The sequence below is a fragment of the Manis javanica genome, chromosome 12 (genome assembly GCF_040802235.1).
Source record: "Manis javanica isolate MJ-LG chromosome 12, MJ_LKY, whole genome shotgun sequence".
Taxonomy (NCBI): Eukaryota; Metazoa; Chordata; class Mammalia; order Pholidota; family Manidae; genus Manis; species Manis javanica.
In genome coordinates, this window is record NC_133167.1 from 72,327,851 (window position 1) to 72,335,179 (window position 7,329).

The window sequence follows — 7,329 nt, forward strand, 5'->3', positions numbered from 1 at the left end:
GTGGCTCTGGCCCGGCCGCAGAGTGCGCCCGGAGCGTGTCAGGAGGAGGGAGGGGAGGAGCAGGAGACCGAGAGCAGCTGCCCGAGTCGTCAGCCGTGTGAGGCGCGCTTCACCCCAGCCGGACCGTCTTCCCGTCCGCCGGGCGGCGCTCCGTCGGGGTCTGACTGGCGGGGAAGGTGGTTCTGCGCCCCGCAACCCGGCCATGCTCCGGGAGCCCCGCCTGACAACCTCTCGAGCCCTGTAAGCAGTCTCCGTCCTCAGCTGCGCTGTTGGCCCAGGGTTTCGATCACTATTTGCTAAATAAATAACATGGATATGTTCATCGCTGCGCATTGGAATCCCCTCCAGAGGAAAACCACTTCGTGGTGGGAAGCAGTTTTACCCCCCGTTTCATGATAACCTTCGCTTATAATTAATAACTAGATGTAGATTAAAAGAGAAATTAACATTTGAGAGAGGAATCTGAAAACTCTGATGTGAAGAAAATGGATTATTTTTTTTTCTAGTCTTCATATCCAGCCTAAGTTGATTTTCCATCCAGCCGTCAGGAAGTTCAATCTTCATTGTGTCGGAGGCGCCCCTTCCCTCCACAATGTGTTGATTCGGAAAACAGAAGTTGCCAAGGCCACCTGCCCGCTCCCCTCCGGGCTTCCCACCGAAACCGTTCCCATGATTCCTTCAGGAGCGGTGCTTTCAAGTCTGTTTGAGGTGTAAGAATCCGGCAAAGCTGGGGGCCACTATTGCGGGGTCCACTCAGCCAGCTCTTGAGATCGGGCCACCTCCTGGGACACTGATAAAGTGCGGCATTTCCCCAACTCTTCTAAGGCAGCCCACCCCACCCCACCGTCATTTCCCTCCTTCCTCTCTCTGGGGGAATCTTGCCCTCTTCCCTCTTTTTCAGTCTGAGACCATCTGTTTCTTTGGGCTCCGAAAGACAACTATCTTTCATCTCCAGAGGGCCACCTGATTTTCTCTCTTCCATGAATTGTTGTTTGTTTGTTTGTTTGTTTGTTTGAAAAGACAGGAAAATCCTGTTGACTTCCGGCTGCCAGCTTCCCTTCTCTGCCCTGCCAGAAGCCCTGCAATAAGGAAATACCTGCTTCAAATAAAGGAGGGAGAAAAGGAAAACAAACTCATTGCCCCTCTCTAGGAAGCAAGATTGTTAAGGGACCTCTTCAGAGAACCAGCTTCGGCTTTTTCATCTTGCTGTTTGAATTTTTCTTTCATAGGGTGCAACTAAATCTTTTCAAATGTCTGTTTCTTTGGCTGTATCAGTCAAGGCAACTATGCATCTCGTAACATTTTTCTCTGCAGTGTGTATTTACGTTGATCATGTGAGTTAAACTGAAGGAGTTATTTTATATTGGAAAACAAAGCTGGGGTGCTAGAAAAAAATGGAGACTTAATAACAATCACTTGGCATTTGCTCAAAGCCTCTGTTTTCAGCTGCTATTCCTGAACCTAGTGCCCCTGACTTTGAATTTTCTTGGGTAGCCTATGACTCGACCCCTTCTTTCTTCCCTGCACTGCAGCTCCTCATGCTGTCCAGCTCCCTCCAAGTAAAGCAACTGACTCTCTTTACGTTCCTCCTGGGGGTTCACTGAGTCCGGGTACCTTAGCTGGTTCTGATTCATCTACAGAAATAGGCATATTTTCAGATCCAGTGTTACCTGGGCTTGTATTTGTCCTTACCACATAGCCTGGGGCCCCCAAGTAACACCAGACCTGAGAAGCTGACCTTATATTTCAAGGTTATTGGGATCTTAGTATTTTTTGTTTGCTTGCTTGGGTTTTTTGTTCTGTTAAGAATTTTATCTTTTTCTGATTATGAAATATACATGAGGCATAATATAAAAATGCAAGTAAAAAACTGTAATATAGTGAAAATCCCTCATAACCTTTCCCCACAGATAAGAAAAGTTCTTTAAGTCTTGTTTTACATCTACATTTTTTAAAAAGATTGGTGGGTTGAGGTGGGGTAGGGATACTATACCTATTATTCTACAACCTACTCTTTCACTGTTTACAACCTCTCCATCTTCAATAGCCATGAACAAAGCTCAGCCCCTTGCTCTTTAAGCACTGCAGGCTATCAGCTTATATGATGTATTGGTTAGGGTTCATAGTTATGGACAGTATCACCTACTCTGGCTAGTTTAGGCATAAAAGGATTTACCAATAAGTATATGTAGCTTACAGAACTGTTGGAAGAACTGAAGAAACAGTTTTCAGTATAAACTTTCAGGAAGAATTCCCAAAAATCTCACCACAGAGCTGGGTTACCAAGGCAGCCACTGCCTCTGTCCTAATCAGGGAAGTGCAGCAGAGCTGTAGGCTCCAGAACCACTTATCACTGCAGGTCAGGAAGCTGCCAGCTTGGGAAGCCAGCTTGCAAAGGAGGATGCTGCCCGGCAACTGTTAACTTCAGACTCTGTGACTGTACCACATTCTATGCAGTCAAAATGCATGTGCCGTGCCTCACTCCCTAGGTAGCTCTCCCAGAGGCAAAGTCTCATGTGAGTATATCTGATAGGGTAAACCTAAGTTGTATGTGGAACCTGCCTGAAAGAATTGTTGTCAGAGCAAAACCTGTTTCTACCACATGAGGATATACCATAATTTATTCATTGTTTTTGTAAACACCATGGCAGAATAAACAGATTTTTTGTTTTTGTTTTGTAGTAAAACTGCTCTTAACTTAGAGATTCTGAGTTTATTGAAGGTCTCTGATTAAAATGCAATTATTGCAAAATGTTTTTGAGGGTGAAAATAATGTTTCAGTTTACTTACCTTTGCACAGGCGACATCATTGTCCACATGGAACCACAAGGATTTACAAAACTTCTGGTGTGTCTTGCCCCACAACTGAATATTTGGAAAAATACCCCACATATGGCAATGCTCTTCCACCTCAGAGCCTTAAACCCAAGCAAGAACTGCAAGCATGCCGTGCAAGAATGGAAGGAGTAACAACATTTAAATAAATAGTGGGAAACTGTCGTCTTTACTTATTTTTCCTCTCAGTTCTTCTGGTCTTAATAAAGTTTTTTTAACTCTCTAAGTTGAACTGTTTAGTTGGTTTAAGCTGAACCAATTCAAGAAGCAAGAAACTAGTTAGAGTCAGAAGTTGAGGAAAACAGAAGGGTGAGAAATAAGTTGGAATAACAAAAAGTGAAAAGGAAAAAGAGAAATAAGTTCTATTAATTTTTTTAAATCTCCTAAAATCTCTTTGTATTTATCTGCTTTCCACTATCACCATGACCCAGAGGAATGCAGTACCTTCCTAACTGTCCTGTCTGTATCTGCTCTAGATTTTGCATCTCTTCTCTGTTTTCTATGCTTTAGCCTGCCAAGGTGATCTTTTTAAAATGCAGATCCAATCTTACCACCTCCCTTCTTACAAACACTTTTCCACTGTATTTAATATACACCCGGATCCTCACCCCAGTCCCTTCATGGTTGAGCCTCTACTTGCATCTCTCAATTATTTTTGCTGCAGTGCCCTCTGCACATTTTTCTGCCTACATCCAACAGGACGTTTTTCATTCTTGTAAGTACCAGGTTGCCAGCCTTCCAAATTACTGTTTCACCTGCCTCGAGTTTTTCCTCCCTCTCACCCTAGTTAGCACCCATTCAACCTATAGATTACAACTCTGTTAACACTCTGAAAGCCTTCTCTGATGCCTCGCCCAGTTTTCAGGCAAGGTAAAAGTCCCCTGTGTAAACTCTCAAGACATCTTTCTGTCATTCAACATTAGACTAGTTTTAGCATTCCATGGCAACAGGAACTATGTCTGTTCTTACCTCAGCATTTTACTTCTGGAAACCTGGTACAATGCCTGCTAACACATAGAAGGCACTTAATCTTTATTCAGCGGGTGATCGACAAAGTCCTCCTAATCCTAAACTTTTCATTTGGACTTAGCTTAGTTTTTAAAATCTCTGTAGCTTTGTCAATTCAGTGAGTTAATTATTCTCTTGACATGTACTCCTTATTCCAGGCACAATCTTAGGCATTAAGTACAAAAAGATCAATGAATAAAGGTTCCTGCTTTCAAGGAATTTATACATCAGATTGCTATAATTTAGGGTTTTAAAAACACCCTGTAACAACCTCAGTTGTTAGTGTTCCATTTTCCCTTCATTTCAGTGCTTGTTATACTTACCCAATAAAGGTGGAGCCTTCCAACCCTCAGCCCAGTGGCATCTGGGCATCTCAGGCAGCCCCACAGTGACAGTGCCGTGGTGGTTCCAGTCCTGTGCGTGCTGCCCCACTGATGGGAAAGTTTTCCTTAGTCCTCAGACTTCAGAATCACCTACAAGGGCTGAAATTCCCCTTGGAGCAGATTCCAGGGCTCCCCCTAAGACAGTCAGTAGATGCTGGAGTGGATCCCAGGATCGTCATGTTGAACCAGCACTGCTGATGATTCTGTTGCCACAGACTCAGTGCAATGGGTCAGGTACTGACTACGTGCTCCCTGGGTAGGATGCGGGTCATAACAAAGGGCTTTGCATGTTTGTCTTGTGGGACTGATAGTCCAGAAACAAAACAGTAAGATAATTTCAGTAAATGAGCTGGAAAAATTTAACGATTGGTTTAGAGCAGATTGGAATGGTTGCTCTTTTCTCTCCACCTTAACTTCTTTCTTCCTTGATGCCTTAATGATTCAAAATAAAGATTTGAAAAAAAATTCACAATATTCATATTTATTGAATAAAGATTTTGCATTTTATTAGTTCCAAGTGTTAAAATCAGGACAGTCTAACCTGCCTCATCTTTGTTTAAAAAGGCGATTGCTTTTCAATTCTGGGTCTCCTCAGTTGTCTGGTTCAAGTAGCCTTGAATAGCAAAAAGGAAGGAAGGAAGGCCCCAACTCCCAAAGGTCCAAACATATCAATAAAACTGAAGTTTTCTATTTCTTAAATCATCTTTCCCTTTAGAAAAACACTGGATCTTTTCTTTGAATTTGGGGGAACTAGCAGTATTTCCAAAAGCATATCTAAGGGTGTGGAACTTGCTTGATTCCCTCAGGTTGACTGTTGACTAGGCAGCAGAAAGCTGACTCATCTGTACAAAGAATAAAGTCAGCCTGTCCTTTTCTAAAATACATCTGTAAAGAGCAGACGTCTGGACTTGTACAGACTTGCTCCCTCATAGCTTTGCAGTTGGAGTGCAGTTAAAGACTGGGAGTGGCAGGAGTCTGCCTTGAGTGTAATTCTGGACAAGTCAGATGTTTGGGGATGTAGCAGATGAAGAGTGTGTTTGCCCTTTACTGCTTCTCCATAAAAACCTGCTTTGTGTTTGGAGGTATGCTTTCTAACACTTAACTAATCTAACTAGAGAAACTGAGATTTCTAAGCTTCTCTCTGTCCTCTTCCTGATTTTTCCACCCCTTGATTGCATTTTAGCCTATTCCCTTCTAGCTGGCTTTGGGGAGAGCAAAGAACAACTCAGATGTCTTGAGAAGCAGAGGTATGTGATTTCTACTATTCATCCACTAAGTCATGTTAATTAAGCATTTGTTAAGTGTCAGGCACTGTGTTGGGCATCTGGGATACAGTGTAAACATGATCTCTGTGCTTAACAGACACAGCGAAGGCGGTGATCATAAACACTCAAAATCAGTATAAAATTGCAACAGTGATACATATCTATGAAGGATAGGCACGAGGTCACTCAAGAATGGGAATAAGAGATTTGACTTAATTAGGGAAATGAGAAGAATAAGCTAAAACTGGAAGCATGTGAAGCAATTAACTGGATTAAGTGGCTAAGGAAGTGCACCCCAGGTGGAGAGTGGCATATAGCGGGAAGGAGCACGGAAAGAAGGGAGAGCAAGAGGAAATCAGCATGCACAGAGGCCAGTGAAGGAGGCCATGCAGAGCCTTTGGACCACTTTCAGTTTTTTCCTATATCCTTAAAGTAGTAAGAACCCTTGAAGGCTTGTTTGTCTTTTTGGGGAGATAACGTAAGGGGGGTAAAGAAGAAAATGTGAAAGAATTACTTTGGGTTCAATGTGAGAAAATTGGAGAAAGGACATGAATGGGTGCTGGTAAAGGAGGCTAGGGGACTGGAGTTCAATGAGCTGCTATGAAAGCTTGGAATATTATAGCGGTGATGAGAGAAGAAAGTGGTTAGATTTGAGAAATAGCAGGAGACAAAACTGAAGGAGTTGGTGATAGACTGGACACAGGAGGAAGGCAGGGTAGAAGGGTGAGTCCTGAGTTCCTGATTGTAACGCTGAAGGATGGTGATGCCTTTCACTAAAAGGGAACAAGAAACAGGACCAGATTTATTACGACAGTCGGGGTGGGGGGTATTGTGAGTGTGATGATGTTTGTCTTTGGCACATTAAGTTTTGAGATGACATTGAGTATCCAAGAAGCCACTGTAAATACTGTGTGGAGCTCAGAAAGGAGGTCAGTGGAGATACAAATCTGAGTCATTTCCAGATAGTATTAGAAGCTGTAGGAGTAGAGGCATCCTTAGGATTGGACACTAGATGTGAAGAGGACAGCATGCTGGCCCAAGTGTTGAGCGAATCCAGCATTTGGTAGCTGAGTAGAGGTGAGGCTGCCCAGAAGTCTGAGAGGAAATGATCAGGGAGGCAGGAAAATAACTTCCTGGGAACGGGGTGGGTGGTGATGGCAGTTACTGCTTGAGACGTCAGGTAAGACGAGGGCTAAAAATGTCTGGCTAGAGTCTATGGAGGTCGCCGTGAGCCTGCAAGCGGCAGTGGAGAAGTTCAGGGGGCTGGAAGGGGGCGGCAGTGGGTTGGTGTAGATGAAAAGGGAGGGTCAATAGGTAAGAAGTCTGCTGTGACCAGAAGGCATTCAGTGAGTTTCATTCTGTTGGAGCTTTGGACACACAGAAATACTGTTTACTACAGGGAGGCTGAAGCAAATCACAACATAAGTGACAGTCAATAGAGTCTACAAGAAGAAAAGCAGTTTTGAAGACTCACAGTAGTAACAGTGGTAGCTACTGTACTTACTGTGTACCAAGCACTCGTGTATGTGCGTGTGCACCAGTGCATATGTCAGTCCTTAAAGTAACCCTAGCAGGTAGATAATGTCATTGTCCTATTTTATATATAAAGAAGCTGGGGCATACACAAGTTAACCAAGCTGTCCAGGCCACACATCAAGTGAATGACAGAGCAGGCCTGGACTCAGGCAGTCTGATCGGCCTGAGTGTATGGTCTGCAGCCTGCCAGCCAGCCTCTGTGTCTGCAGAAGTATCTCCACCACAGGTCATGTAAGGCCCGGGGCAGCTGCGTTTCCATGTGGCTTCCACTCTTGCCAACGGCTTCTGCAGGATTCAAAGAT

At 43.8% G+C, this 7,329-nt stretch overlaps 1 long non-coding RNA gene across 1 annotated transcript; it reads left to right on the forward strand.

Annotated features, from left to right (window-relative positions):
- The first annotated feature begins 14 nt into the window (after positions 1 to 14).
- Positions 15 to 3,061, forward strand: LOC140845107 (uncharacterized). The gene is made up of 2 exons (XR_012123801.1): positions 15 to 2,516; positions 2,801 to 3,061. It is a non-coding gene; the product is annotated as an uncharacterized lncRNA (long non-coding RNA).
- Positions 3,062 to 7,329: the final 4,268 nt, after the last annotated feature.